A 16,888-nucleotide genomic window follows, 5' to 3' on the forward strand; every position below is an offset into this window, starting at 1 on the left:
ACTCTAACTTGTATGGTTTGAATGGAACTAACCCGGACTGACGCTGTTTTCAGCAGAATTACCATGATGTTGTTTTATGTGCAGAAAACAAATATTCTCAGAATGACCTGAAACTCCACGGAGGTCTTAGAAAAAATAATAAAAAATCCTCGCCAAATATGAAGACCAGGGGGCCCACACCCTTCTCACGAGGGTGGGCCCCCCTAGGGCGCGCCCCCCTACCTCGTGGGCCCCCTATTGACCCTCCAACGCCAACTCCAACTCTATATATTTGCTTTCGGAGAGAAAAAATCAGAGAGAATAAATCATCATGTTTTATGATACGGAGCAGCTGCCAAGCCCTAAAACCTCTCGGGAGGGCTGATCTGGAGTCCGTTCGGGGCTCCGGAGAGGGGGATTCGTCACCGTCGTCATCATCAACCATCCTCCATCACCAATTTCATGATGCTCACCGCCGTGCGTGAGTAATTCCATCGTAGGCTTGCTGGAAGGTGATGGGTTGGATGAGATTTATCATGTAATCGAGTTAGTTTTGTTAGGGTTTGATCCCTAGTATCCATTATGTTCTGAGATTGATGTTGCTATGACTTTGCTATGCTTAATGCTTGTCACTAGGGCCCGAGTGCCATGATTTCAAATCCGAACCTATTATGTTTTCATGAATATATGTGAGTTCTTGATCCTATCTTGCAAGTCTATAGTCACCTACTATGTGTTATGATCCGGCAACCCCGAAGTGACAATAATCGGGACCACTCCCGGTGATGACCATAGTTTGATGAGTTCATGTATTCACTATGTGCTAATGCTTTGTTCTGGTTCTCTATTAAAAGGAGGCCTTAATATCCCTCAGTTTCCAATAGGACCCCGCTGCCATGGGAGGGTAGGACAAAAGATGTCATGCAAGTTCTTTTCCATAAGCACGTATGACTATATACGGAATACATGCCTACATTACATTGATGAATTGGAGCTAGTTCTGTATCACCCTATGTTATGACTGTTACATGATGAACCGCATCCGGCATAATTATCCATCACTGATCCGGTGCCTACGAGTTTTCCATATACTGGTTCTCGCTTATTTACCTTTCCGTTGCTACTGTTACAATCACTACAAAATACTAAAAACATTACTTTTGCTGTCTTTACTTTTGTTGCCGCTACCACCACTATTATATTACTTTGCTACTAAACACTTTGCTGCAGATACTAAGTTTCCAGGTGTGGTTGAATTGACAACTCAGCTGCTAATACTTGAGAATATTCTTTGGCTCCCCTTGTGTCGAATCAATAAATTTGGGTTGAATACTCTACCCTCGAAAGTTGTTATGATCCCCTATACTTGTGGGTTATCATCAAGCCGGTAACGATGGTGATCATGACAGTGCTTTGGAGATGGAGATCAAAGGCACAAGATGATGATGGCCATATCATATCACTTATATTGATTGCATGTGATGTTTATCCTTTATGCATCTTATTTTGCTTAGTTCGGCGGTAGCATTTTGATCTCTCACTAAATTTCAAGGTATAAGTGTTTTCCCTGAGTACGCACCATTGCGACAGTTCATCGTGCCGAGACACCACATGATGATCGGGTGTGATAAGCTCTACGTTCACATACAACGGGTGCAAGCCAGTTTTGCACACGCGGGATACTCAAGTTAAACTTGACGAGCCTAGCATATGCAGATATGGCCTCGGAACACTGGAGACCGAAAGGTCGAGCGTGAATCATATAGTAGATATGATCAACATAGTGATGTTCACCATTGAAAACTACTCCATCTCACGTGATGATCGGACATGGTTTAGTTGATTTGGATCACGTGATCATTTAGATGACTAGATGGATGTCTATCTAAGTGGGAGTTCTTAAGTAATATGATTAATTGAACTTTAATTTATCATGAACTTAGTCCTGATAGTATTTGGATATCTATGTTGTAGATCAATAGCTCGCGATAAAGTTCCCCATTTATTTTTGATATGTTCCTAGAGAAAAACTATGTTAAAAAATGTTAGTAGCAATGATGCGGACTAGGTCTGTGATCTAAGGATTATCCTCATTGCTGCACAGAAGAATTATGTCCTTAATGCACCTCTAGGTGACAGACCTATTGCAGGAGCAGATGCACACGTTATGAACGTTTGACAAAGCTCGGTATGATGACTGCTTAATAGTTTAGTGCACCATGCTTTACGGCTTAGAAACGGGACTTCAAAAATGTTTTGAAATGTCATGGAGCATAAGAGATGTTCCAAGAGCTGAAATTGGTATTTCAGACTCATGTCCGAGTCAAGAGGTATGAGACCTCTGACAAGTACTTTGCCTACAAGATGGAGGAGAATAACTCAGCTAGTGAGCATGTGCTCAGAATGTCTGAGTACTACAATCACTTGAATCAAGTGGGAGTTAATATTCCGGATAAGATAGTGATTGCCAAAGTTCTCTAGTCACTATCACCAAGTTACTAGAACTTCGTGATGAACTATAATATGCAAGGGATAACGGAAATGATTCCCAAGATCTTCGTGATGCTGAAATTGACGAAGGTAGAAATCAAGAAAAGCATCAAATGTTGATGGTTGACAAGACCACTAGTTTCAAGAAAAGGGCAAAGGGAAGAAGGGGAACTTCAAGAAGAACGGCAAGCAAGTTCCTGCTCAAGTGAAGAAGCCCAAGTCTAGACCTAAGCTTGATACTAAGTGCTTCTACTGCAAAGGGACTGGTCACTGGAAGCAGAACTGCCCCAAGTATTTGGCGGATAAGAAGGATGGCAAAGTGAACAAAGGTATATTTGATATACATGTTATTGATGTGTACTTTACTAGTGTTTATAGCAACCCCTCAGTATTTGATACTAGTTCAGTTGCTAAGATTACTAACTCAAAACGGGAGTTGCAAAATAAACAGAGACTAGTTAAGGGCGAGGTGATGATGTGAGTTGGAAGTGATTTCAAGGTTGATAAGATCACCATCGCACACTCCCTTTACCTTCAGGATTAGTGTTGAACCTAAAATAAATATTATTTGGTGTTTTCGTAGAGCATAATATGATTGGATCATGTTTATTGCAATACGGTTATTCATTTAAGTCAAGGATAATTGTTATTCTGTTTACATGAATAAAACCTTCTGAGGTCATACACCCAAGGTGAATGGTTTATTGAATCTCAATCATAGTGATACACATGTTCATAATATTGAAGCCAAAAGATGCAAAGTTAATAATGATAGTGCAAATTATTTGTGGCACTGCCGTTTAGGTCATATTGGTGTAAAGTGCATGAAGAAAATCCATGCTGATGGGCTTTTGAAATCACTTGATTATGAATCAGTTGATGCTTGCGAACCATGCCTCATGGGCAAGATGACTAAGGCTCTGTTCTCCGGAACGATGGAGCAAGCAATAGACTTGTTGGAAATAATACATACTGATGTATGCAGTCCGATGAGTGTTGAGGCTTGCGGTAGGTATCATTATTTTCTGACCTTCACAGATGATTTTAGCAGATATGGGTATATCTACTTGATGAAACATAAATCTGAAACATTTGAAAAGTTCAAATAATTTCAGAGTGAAGTGGAAAATCATCGTAACAAGAAAATAAAGTTTCTACGATCTGATCATGGAGGAGAATATTTTGAGTTACGAGTTTGGTCTTCATTTGAAACAATGCGGAATAGTTTCGCAACTCATGCCACCTGGAACACCACAGCGTAATGGTGTGTCTACTACCTCTTTTAGCACTGCGTTGGTTTTCCCCGAAGAGGAAGGGATGATGCAGCAAAGTAGCGTAAGTATTTCCCTCAGTTTTTGAGAACCAAGGTATCAATCTAGTAGGAGGCTACGCGCGAGTCCCTCACACCTGCACAAAACAAATAAATCCTCGCAACCAACGCAAATAGGGGTTGTCAATCCCTATAGGGCCACTTACGAGAGTGAGATCTGATAGATATGATAAGATAATATTTTTGGTATTTTTATGATAAAGATGCAAAGTAAAATAAAGGCAAAGTAAATGGCAAAGTAAATAACTAAGTAGTAGGACATTGATATGATAAAGATAGACCTGGGGGCCATAGGTTTCACTAGTGGCTTCTCTCGAGAGCATAAGTATTCTACGGTGGGTGAACAAATTATTGTTGAGCAATTGACAGAATTGAGCATAGTTATGAGAATATCTAGGTATGATCATGTATATAGACATCACGTCCGAGACAAGTAGACCGACTCCTGCCCGCATCTACTACTATTACTCCACTCATCGACCGCTATCCAACATGCATCTAGAGTATAAAGTTAAAAACAGAATAACGCATTAAGCAAGATGCCATGATGTAGAGGGATAGACTCATGCAATATGAAGAAAACCCCATCTTGTTATCATCGATGGCAACAATACAATACGTGCCTTGCTTCCCTGACTGTCACTAGGAAAGGACACCGCAAGATTGAACCCAAAGCTAAGCACTTCCCCCATTGCAAGAAAGATCAATCTAGTAGGCCAAACCAAACTGATAATTCAAAGAGACTTGCAAAGATAACCAATCATACATAAAAGAATTCAAAGAAGATTCAAATATTATTCATACATAGACTTGATCATAAACCCACAATTCATCGGTCTCAACAAACACACCGCAAAAAGAAGATTACATCAAATAGATCTCCACAAGAGAGGGGGGGGACATTGTATTGAGATCCAAAAAGAGAGAAGAAGCCATCTAGCTACTAACTATGGACCCGTAGGTCTGAGGTAAACTACTCACACTTCATCGGAGGGGCTATGGTGTTGATGTAGAAGCCTTCTGTGATCGATGCCCCCTCCGGCGGAGCTCCGGAACAAGCCCCAAGATGGCATCTCATGGATACAGAAAGTTACGGCGGTGGAATTAGGGTTTTGGCTCCGTATCCGATCGTTTGAGGGTACGTGGGTATATATAGGAGGAAGAAGTACATTGGTGGAGCAACAGGGGGCCCACGAGGGTGGAGGGCGGCCTGGGGGGGGGGGGGTAGGTGCGCCCCCTACCTCGTGGCCTCCTGTTACGTGGCTTGACGTAGGGTCCAAGTCTCCTGAGTTGTATTCGATGAGAAAATCATATTCCCGAAGGTTTCATTCCGTTTGATATTCCTTTTCTTCGAAACCCTAAAACAGGCAAAAACATCAATTCTGGGCTAGGGCTCCGGTTGATAGGTTAGTCCCAAAAATAATATAAAAGTGGAAAATAAAGCCCAATAATGTCCAAAACAGTAGATAATATAGCATGGAGCAATCAAAAATTATAGATACGTTGGAGACGTATCAAGCATCCCCAAGCTTAATTCCTGCTCGTCCTCGAGTAGGTAAATAATAAAAACAGAATTTTTGATGCGGAGTGCTACTTGGCATAATTTTAATGTAATTCTTCTTAATTGTGGTATGAATATTCAGATCCGAAAGATTCGAGACAAAAGTTCATATTGACATAAAAATGATAATACTTCAAGCATACTAACTAAGCAATTATGTCTTCTCAAAATAACATGGCCAAAGAAAGTTCATCCCTACAAAGTTCATCCCTACAATCGTCATGTTTCATTTTCGTCACACAAGAATGCTATCATCATGCACAACCCCGATGACAAGCCAAGCAATTGTTTCATACTTTAGTAATCTCAAACCTATAAACTTTCACGCAATATATGAGCGCGAGCCATGGACATGGCACTATAGGTGGAATAGAATATAATGAGGGGGGTTATGTGGAGAAGACAAAAAAGGAGAAAGTCTCACATCAACGAGGCTAATCAATGGGCTATGGAGATGCCCACCGATTGATGTTAATGCAAGGAGTAGGGATTGCCATGCAACGGATGCACTAGAGCTATAAATGTATGAAAGCTCAACAAAAGAAGCTAGTGGGTGTGCATCCAACTTGCCTGCTCACGAAGACCTAGGGCACTTGTTTCTACTTTGAAGCACAAGTGTGGCAAAGGATAGTAACATTGTCCCTTCTCTCTTTCTCTCTCATTTTTCCCTTTTTTTCTTTGGGCCTTTTATTTTTTATGGCCTTTCTCTCTTTTTTGGGCCTTCTCATTTTTATGGCCTTTCTCTTTTTTTATTATTCCTCACTTGGGACAATGCTCTAGAAAATGATAATCATCACACTTCTATTTATTTACAACTCAATGATTACAACTCGATACTAGAACAAATATGACTCTATATGAATGCCTCCGGCGGTGTACTGGGATATGCAATGGACCAAGAGTGACATGTATGAAAGAATTGTGAACGGTGGCTTTGCCACAAATACTATGTCAACTACATGACCATGCTAAGCAATATGATAATGATGAATCTGTCATGATGAATAGAATGATGGAAAGTTGCATGGCAATATATCTCGGAATGGCTATGGAAAGCCATAATAGGTAGGTATGGTGACTGTTTTGAGGAAGATATAAGGAGGTTTATGTGTGAAAGAGAGTATCATATCATGGGGTTTGGATGCACCGGCGAAGTTTGCGCCAACTCTCAATGTGAGAAAGGGCAATGCACGGTACCGAAGAGGCTAGCAAGGATGGAAGGGTGAGAGTGCGTATAATCCATGGACTCAACATTAGTCATAAAGAACTCACATAATTATTGCAAAAATCTACAAGTCATCAAAAACCTCGGTACTACACGCATGCTCATAGGGGGATAGATTGGTAGGAAAAAACCATCGCTCGTCCCCGACCGCCACTCAGAAGGAAGACAATCAAACAACACCTCATGTTTCAAATTTGTTGCATAAAGTCTACCATATGTGCATGCTACGGGACTTGAAAACCTCAACACAAGTATTTATCAATTTCACAACTACTCAACTAGCATGACTTTGATATTATTACCTCCATGTCTCAAAACAATCATCAAGCATCAAACTTCTCTTAGTATTCAACACACTCATAAGAAAGTTTTATTATTAATCTTGCATACCAAGCATATTAGGATTTTAAGAAAATTACCATGCTATTAAGACTCTCAAAATAATCTAAGTGAAGCATGAGAGATAAATAGTTTCTATAAAACAAATCCACCACCGTGCTCTAAAAGATATAAGTGAAGCACTAGAGCAAAATTATATAACTCAAAAGATATAAGCAAAGCACATAGAGTATTCTAACAAATTACAAATCATGTATGGCTCTCTCAAAAGGTGTGTACAGCAAGGATGATTGTGGTAAACTAACAAGCAAAGACTCAAATCATACAAGACGCTCCAAGCAAAACACATATCATGTGGTAAATAAAAATATAGCTCCAAGTAAAGTTACCGATAGAAGTAGACGAAAGAGGGGATGCCTTCCGGGGCATCCCCAAGCTTTGGCTTTTAGGTGTCCTTAGATTATCTTGGGGGTGCCATGGGAATCCCCAATATTAGGCTCTTGCCTCTCCTTGTTCCATAATCCATCAAATCTTTACCCAAAACTTGAAAACTTCACAACACAAAACTTAAAGTAGAAAATCTCGTGAGCTCCGTTAGCGAAAGAAAACAAATGACCACTTCAAGGTACTGTAATGAACTCATTCTTTATTTCTATGGGTGTTATGCCTACTGTATTTCAACTTCTCCATGGTTTATAAACTATTTTACTAGCCATAGATTCATCAAAATAAGCAAACAACACACGAAAAACAGAATCTGTCAAAAACAGAACAGTCTGTAGTAATCTGTAGATAGCGCAAGATCTGGAACCCCAAAAATTCTAAAATAAATTTCTAGACGTGAGGAATTTATCTATTAATCATATTAAAAAATAATTAACTAAATAGCACTTTCCAAATAAAAATTACAGCAGTTATCGTGAGCGCTAAAGTTTCTGTTTTTTACAGCAAGTTCAACAAAATTTTCCCCAAGTCTTCCCAATGGTTCTACTTGGCACAAACACTAATTAAACACAAAAAACACAACCAAAACAGAGGCTAGATAATTTATTTATTACTAAACAGGAGCAAAAATCAAGGAATAAAAATAAAATTGGGTTGCCTCCCAACAAGCGCTATCGTTTAACGCCCCTAGCTAGGCATAACAAGCAAGAATAGATCTAGGTATTGCCATCTTTGGTAGGCAATCCGTAAGTGGCTCTCATAATAGATTCATAAGGTAATTTAATTTTCTTTCTAGGAAAGTGTTCCATGCCTTTCCTTAATGGAATTTGGAATCTAATATTTCCTTCCTTCATATCAATAATTGCACCAATCGTTTTAAGGAAAGGTCTACCAAGAATAATAGGACATGAAGGATTGCAATCTATGTCAAGAACGATAAAATCTACGGGCACATAATTCCTATTTGCAATAATAAGAACATCATTAATTCTTCCCATAGGTTTCTTAATAGTGGAACCCGCAAGGTGCAAGTTTAGAGAGCAATCATCAAAATCACGGAAACCTAACAAATCACACAAAGTCTTTGGAATCGTGGAAACACTAGCACCCAAATCACATAAAGCATAGCATTCATGATATTTAATTTTAATTTTAATAGTTGTTTCCCACTCATCATAAAGCTTTCTAGGGATAGAAACTTCCAATTCAAGTTTTTCTTCATAAGTTTGCATCAAGGCATCAATGATATGTTTAGTAAATGCTTTATTTTGACTATAAGCGTGAGGAGAATTTAGCACGGATTGCAACAAGGAAATACAATCAATCAAAGAGAAATTTTCATATTTAAATTCCTTGAAATCCATAATAGTGGGTTTAGCAACATCTAGGGTTTTAATTTCTTCAATCCCACTTTTATCAAATTTAGCATCAAGATCAACAAATTCCGAATTCTTGGAACACCTTCTAGGTAAAGGTGGATCATATTCAGTCCCATCATTATCAAGATTCATATTGCAAAACAAAGATTTAATAGGGGACACATCAATAACTTTTAGATCTTCATCATTATTTTCATAGGAACTAGAAGAACACGCTCTTATAAAGGCATCTTTCTTAGCACGCATCCTAGCGGTTCTTTCTTTGCACTCATCAATGGAAATTCTCATGGCTTTGAGACACTCATTGATATCATGCTTAGGTGCAATAGATCTAAGTTTCAAAGAATCAACATCAAGAGCAATTCTATCAACGTTCCTAGCCAAATCGTCAATCTTAAGCAATTTTTCTTCAATCGTAGCATTAAAATTATTTTGCGAAGTAATAAATTCTTTAATATTAGAATCAAAATCAGAGGGCATCTTATTATAATTTCCAAAATAATTGTTGTAGGAATTACCATAATTATTAGAGGGATTACTAGGATAAGGCATAGGATTGAAATTTCCTCTATACGCGTTGTTTCCAAAATTGTTCCTACCAACAAAATTCACATCCATAAATTCATTATTATTCTCAATGAAAGTATACAAGGGCATGTCATTAGGATCCGAAGAAACACTCTTATTAGCCAATAATTTCATAAGTTCATCCATCTTTCCACTCAAAACATTAATTTCTTCTATCGCATTCACCTTTTTATTAGTAGATCTTTTAGTATGCCATTGAGAATAATTAACCATAATATTATCTAGGAGTTTAGTAGCTTCTCCTAAAGTGATTTCCATAAAAGTGCCTCCCGCGACCGAATCTAAAAGATTTCTAGAAGCAAAATTCAATCCGGCATAAAAAATTTGTATAATCATCCATAAATTTAAACCATGAGTAGGGCAATTACGTATCATTAATTTCATTCTCTCCCAAGCTTGTGCAACATGTTCATGATCAAGTTGCTTAAAGTTCATAATATCATTTCTGAGAGAGATGATCTTAGAAGGAGGAAAATACTTAGAGATAAAAGCATCTTTGCACTTGTTCCATGAATCAATACTATTTTTAGGCAAAGACAAAAACCAAGCTTTAGCATGATCTCTAAGCGAAAAAGGAAATAGCTTCAATTTAACAATATCATTATCCACATCTTTCTTCTTTTGCATGTCACAAAAATCAACAAAGCTATTTAGATGGGTAGCGGCATCTTCACTAGGAAGGCCGGAGAACGGATCTTTCATAACATGATTCAGCAAAGCAACATTAATTTCACAAGATTCAGCATCGATAAGAGGAGCAATCGGAGTGCTAATAAAATCATTGTTGTTGGTGTTGGTGAAGTCACACTGTCGTGTCAAAACCGGCGGATCTCGGGTAGGGGGTCCCAAACTGTGCGTCTAAGGCGGATGGTAACAGGAGGCAGGGGACACGATGTTTGACCCATGTTCGGGCCCTCTTGATGGAGGTAAAACCCTACATCCTGCTTGTTTATTCTTGACAATATGAGTAGTACAAGAGTTGATCTACCACGAGATCGGAGAGGCTAAACCCTAGAAGCTAGCCTATGGTATGATTGTATGTTTTCCTACGGACTAAAACCCTCCGGTTTATATAGACACCGGAGGAGGCTAGGGTTACACAAGGTCGGTCACAAAGGAGGAGATATCCATATCCGTATTGCCTAGCTTGCCTTCCATGCCAAGTAGAGTCCCATCCGGACACGGGACAAAGTCTTCAATATTGTATCTTCATAGTCCAATAGTCCGGCCAAAGGATATAGTCCGGCTGTCCGGAGACCCCCTAATCCAGGACTCCCTCAGTAGCCCCTGAACCAGGCTTCAATGACGATGAGTCCGGCGCGCAGTGTTGTCTTCGGCATTGCAAGGCGGGTTCCTCCTTCGAATACATCACGGAAGAGTTTGATTACAAGGATAGTGTCTGATCCTGCAAAATAAGTTCCACATACCACCATAGAGAGAATAATATTTCCAAAAATCTAATCTGCTAACACGTTTTGGCAGCATGACATCACGCCATGGCCCGGTAATTATTCGAACCGTTTTTCTTTAACCAGCCCCGCACATAACGCGAGGCGGTTTCTTGACACGTCTTGTCAAAGCAGAGATAGTGTTCCCCTTATTACGGGATTCTCATCAATACAAACGTGGGTAACCCAACCATTCCTGTTGGTATGACTCCTAGATCTTAGGTAAGTCTCAAACGGCCACGAGGAGGACGCCTGATATTCATCCCCTTTATAAAGGGACAAGGCTTTTTCTTTTTCCCTCCCGTGCTCAATCGAATCCTTCCCCCGCCTCGAGTTCTAACACCCAAAGCCCAGGTCAGGTGCTTCAGACCTTCAATCATGTCCGGATCCAGCCTTCAAGGCCGGTGGATGCCTTCCTCCGTCATGGAGGAGCACATTAAGAAGTTGAGGGAGGCCAGATATCTGACCGCCAAAATTTCGCATAGGCTGCCCGCCCGAGGGCAGGTCGTCCCTACTCTCGAACCCAACGAGAGTGTTGTGTTCGTCTCCCACTTCCTTCGAGGACTAGGCCTCGCTCTGGATCCCTTTGTTAGGGGTCTTATGTTCTATTACGGGCTGGATTTTCATGATCTGGCCCCGGATTCCCTTCTTCACATCTCGTCATTTATTGTCGTTTGTGAGGCCTCCCTCCGCATTACCCCTCACTTCGGCCTGTGGCTCAAGACCTTCGATGTGAAGCCGAAGATGGTCGAGGGGCAGTACGCAGCGTGCGGAGGTGCTCTAATAAGCAAAATTGCTGACGCTCCATGGCCAAAGGGTTCGTTTCCAGAGGTGTCCGAATTGTGGCAAAGGGAGTGGTTTTACGTCATAGCTCCCCGAAGTGCCAAGTGGGTAGCTACCCCCACCTTTCGCTCGGGCCCTCCACCACAACTGATGTCATGGATCAGCAGGGGGCTGAGCTGGGGTCCAGCCAAGGACGTGCCAATACTGCAGAGCCGCATCCGAGATCTCTTCGAGGGAGATTTCAGTCTGGTTATGGTAATGCAAGTTATGCTGGTTCGTCGAGTCCAGCCTTGCAAACGCCGGCCCCTCCGGATGTGGGAATTCAACCCGGAAGGACCACGCACTATTTAGAATTTCCTCGGCATGACGCACGAGGAGATGTACAAATCATTCTTCAGACCCCAAATAGAGTGTCCGGACACTACCGAGGACGTGGGCCTGAGCAGCAACCGCATCGCTGCCCAAGTAAGTAATCCCATGGCCAAACACACTGTCCTTTTATTTATCATGACATCATTCTGAAGAATTGCTCTTTGACCAGGACTGGATAACAAAGGCGAAGATGATCCGGTGTTCGGCCCTCCTTCCTGAAGGCTTGGACAATCCGGTGCTAGAAAAGATGCTCGAGCCAGCACCTTGTCTGGTGCCCTCAAAGGAAGATGAAAGGGGGAATAAAGAGGGCAAAAGCAGGCCGCCATCGCTAACTATTCCAATCGAGGGAATGAGCGCCTCTGCAAGGGAGGATAACCAAGGGGAAGAATCTGACATTCTCTCTCCTCGGGGAAGGAAGAGGACTACCTCTGAAGATCCGGAAACCAAGGTTTCCAAACGGGAGAAGAAATCTCCGCTAGAGGGTCCTGCCTCAGAGGGTATTCTTGCCGCACAATGTCCGTGCGGGGATCAGCCCTCTACCGAGCTGTAAGTAATCAAAAAGTACTTAATAGTGAAGATATCCTACCTTACTTCTGAGGAAAATAACCGAAGCATTTATCTTGCAGTTCGGATCTTAGCCCTTCTCAGCAGAGCTCGTCTTCGGGGGATCTTCTTCCAGAGATGATGGAGAGAGAAACGCCTCCCCCTGCCACACCGCCTCACGAGGCGGGCGACCCCGAGGTGTCATCGCGGAGGGTTTCTCCTGATCCAGCAAGGCCAGAAGGTAATCCTATGGCCACCCAAAGTCCCCAGTATCCGGCTCTTGAAGAGAGCAATCAAAAGAGTCCAGCACCGTCTGGTATGCGGTCGGACGTACTGAGGGATCTGCTAGAGCGAGCGACTATTTCAGAAGAGCACCGTACGTTGATGGGTACGGTGATTGAAAGGATTTCGTCTGCCGAAAGCGGGTTGGATGAAGCATTTATGAGTCTACTGACGGGTTTTGAGGTACGTGAAATGATGTACATTTTTGACAGTACCGCACATTTTTAGGTGTGCCCTGTGTAGATAGTAGCCCCTGAGACTCTGGTTGTCGTCGAGGACGGCGACAAACAGAGGATCATAGTCCCAGGTAATAACCAGACCGCCTTTATGTGCAGGTGGTTGAAGCTCCGGTGGCTAGCCGAACTGATAGGTTTGCCAAACTAAAGCGCCAACTGGATGCAACAGATGCGGACATCGGGCTTGTTAACAAGCGGCTTGATGAGGCGTAGGGTAGGTGATTTTTCTGGTGAATGTCACATAGTGAGAGCGGCATGATGCCATTATCTTTAATATGTTGTGACTGCAGATGGAGCTGCCACCGTGGAGATCCTTCGGGCGGAGCTTGCCCGAGCCAAGGAGCAAGCAAGGAGTAGTAATGCGGTCACTTTAAAGGCGGCCGAAGAGTTAAGGGCCGAACAAGCCACACATTGCGGGAGCAAAGAAAAAATTGCCGAGCTGGTGTGGAGTTAAAAGATGCTGCTGACCATTACCGGCTTCTTGAAGAAGAAAGCCGGGTGAATACGATGGACCTGGAGAAGGCCCGGGTGGCTGCCAAGGAAGCCCGCTCCAAAATTAGAGCGACGAAGGATGAGCTGAATCAAGCTGCGGATATCGTTTCTGGGAAGCCCTTCTTGTTGCGGACTAAGTTCGAAGATCCGAAATATGCTCCTCTGGGCCGACTATGGAGTTCTGCGGATGAGTACATGGATTTGGCTGCAAGTGCTGCGGATGCGACCGAGTACTTCAAGGATCAGAAAGGTCCTGAAGTGGAGAAGCTGTTCTGGTCACAATTTCACGCTCCAGTCCGTCCGCTGTTGCTGAATGAGCGATTGACCGGTTGGGCCGAGCTCCATAGATTATCCGGACTGTCCATGAGGTCCGTTGTGGATCATTTGTGGCCAGGAGGGCCAAGGACGAATAGCTACTTTAGCTTAGTGCAACAATTCCTTGGCGCTGTGCCACGCATCGACGCTATAAAGAGGTCGGCGTGCATAGAAGGCTCGCAGATGGCCCTTGCCCGTGTCAAAACATACTGGGCGGAGATGGATGCCACCACTGTTGCGGCACAGGGTTCGGCCATAGGCCGAGTGGCTGCCGAGCACTACTTTGAAGAAGTTCTTGAAGGCGCTCGTTCGATAGAGGCTTAGTGCTCGAAGAATATTATGTTTGAGTGACATGTATTCCCATTGTAAAAACAATGTTTTATTGAATTTATCAAGGTTGTATTTATACTTTTGCCCAAAAGTACTATGATACCTCCTGTGCGGCCGTTTCTGTATATATGTATATAACCTGAAAGATTGCAGTCGTCGGCTTCAGCCCCCACGCATATAATGTGGGGGTGTTCGCAGAAGACACATGTTCACACTTGATCCAACGTCTTGGTCCATTAAGGAGGTGATAGCGCAGCGAACTAGGCAACCGGACTATAATGCTTTAACACTTTCACTTAGCCAGAGGAGTTTGACAGTGGGGCTACTATATAGCCCCTGGTGGCTCCGCACTCATCCGAATTCGGGGTGCGTACATGCCTGGCCAGGAAACGGCCCTTCGCTAAGGCGGAGGAATCCCGAAGATTCCGCTAGGTCATCGAGTGGTTGACCAGTCTCATGCTATATCATGACAGTCAGTTTTCGACTTTCTCTACTGAGGTGCTCGTCCGGATGAACCAGGGCACAATCGCAGTAGTTCTCCTGGTGCCGCCTTAGCCGATAGAGCGGATCGTAAGGCAGCAAAACACAGGAGCCGGGCAAACCCAACATTTGACCAGACATGATTCGGAGCTGATGCATATAAGGCCAAACTCGCGACACCGAACACTCCTTAATGTATTCGGTCTTTATGGTGGAAACCGGGCGTAAACAGTGCCCTTTGGAATAAGCCCCTGGTGTCCAGGTACGTGCATTATTCTGACGTGGCCACATGCCAAGACGTCAGCATCCTTCTCAATTATACTGAGAATCCGAGGGATGTGTATCAACAAGAGATAGTAAAAAAGGTTTACGCAGGGTCTTAATCTAAAAAGAATCCTTGGAACGGGTCCCTGCTGCACGCCTGCGCCTGTGTCTCCGTTGTGCCGTATCCTGGACGGGTGTAGCATGATGGTCATCTATAAAAGAGAGGAACTTAGTTGAAAAGTTGTCATGCAAAAAGGTAGGTTATACTAAAGAAACCATGTACAATTCGAGATGAGTAAAGTTTGAGTCTAATTGCCACTTGTTTGCGTGCCTTGAGCCCCTTGTATTGTAATAGGGGTATGGCCATCAAACCTGTATCAATTACATATAGCTGCGCCGGACTCGTCTATCCGCGTCCGTGGTCTTAACGACCTGTCAAATGCTTCAGTTGGTGAGGCCGTTTAGTGTGCGGCTGCCAAGGCAGCCGCACTGTCTTCGGCGCGTAAGGAGCGCTCAATATTTCCATTTACTGTAATGATGCCGCGTGGACCAGGCATCTTAAGCATGAGGGAAGCGTAATGCGGTATTGCGTTAAAGCGAGCGAAAGCTTCACGTCTGAGTAGTGCTTGATAGCCACTTTGGAACAGAGCGATGTGGAAGGTTAACTTTTCACTGCAGAAGTTATCGGGAAGGCCGAATATAACCTCTAGTAGCAGGGAGCCCGTGCAATGGGCTTCTGGGCCTGGCGTTACTCCTTTAAAGGTAGTATTGCTATGGCTAATTTTTGCTGGGTCTATCCCCATGTTGTGGACTGTGTCCTGATATATCAGGTTTAAACTGCTGCCGCCGTCCGTCAGGACTCGTGTGAAGTAGTATCCGTCAATTATTGGGTCTAATACCAAGGCAGCCCATCCTGCACGCCGGATACTTGCCGAGTAATCCCGATGGTTAAAGGTGATCGGTTGGGATGACCAGTGGCAGAATTCCGCGGTGATAGGCCCTGGGCATGTGTCTCTAGGAGTGCCGCTTTGTTTCTCCCCTTTATCACGTGTAACACGTTGACTGTTTTGACTTCTGGTAGGAATTTCTTCTGTTCCCCAGTGCTTTGCTTGCGAGGCTCGTCCTCATCTTCGCTTGGTGTATCCTGCCCCTTATGTTTGGCGTTGAGCTTGCCGGACTGCTTGAAGACCCAACATTCTCTATGGGTATGATTTGCAGGTTTATCGGGGGTGCTATGGATCTGACATATTTGGTTCAGAATCTTGTTTAGGCTGGATAGTTCATCTCTGTTGCCTTTGGAGGGCAGCTTTTGCTGACCTGGCCAAGAGCTTCTGAATCCGGCGTTTACCGCCGTGCTCTTCGGGCTTTCTTCTTTATTCTGGCGCTTGTTTTTGCTGCGTCGTGATTTCCTGTTTCCGTCCCTGACTTCGGATGTACTTGGGTCGCTGGTGCTGCATCGGGCTAACTAGCTATCCTCGCCCGCGCAAAAGCGGGTCATGAGGCTTATTAAAGCTGCCATTGTTCTCGGCTTTTCTTGGCCGAGGTGTCTGGCAAGCCATTCGTCTCGAACGCTGTGCTTGAAAGCTGCTAAGGCTTCGGCGTCCGGACAGTCGACTATTTGGTTCTTTTTAGTGAGGAACCTGTTCCAAAGCTTTCGGGCTGACTCTCTGGGCTGTTGAGTTATATGACTTAAATCGTCTGCATCTGGTGGTCGGACATAGGTTCCTTGAAAATTTTCCCGAAAGGCGTCTTCGAGCTCTTCCCAGCTTCCAATGGAGTATTCGGGGAGGCTTTTAAGCCAGTGCCGAGCTGGCCCTTTGAGCTTGAGGGGTAAGTACTTGATGGCGTGGAGATCGTCTCCTCGAGCCATGTGGATATGGAGGATGTAGTCCTCAATCCAGACCCCAGGGTCTGTCGTTCCGTCGTACGCCTCTATGTTTACGGGTTTGAACCCCTCTGGAAATTCATGGTCCAGCACCTCATCGGTGAAACATATGGGGTGTGAGGC

The sequence above is a fragment of the Triticum urartu genome, chromosome 2A (assembly GCF_056163025.1).
Source record: "Triticum urartu cultivar PI428250 chromosome 2A, HENAU_Tu73, whole genome shotgun sequence".
In the NCBI taxonomy this organism is placed as follows: Eukaryota; Viridiplantae; Streptophyta; class Magnoliopsida; order Poales; family Poaceae; genus Triticum; species Triticum urartu.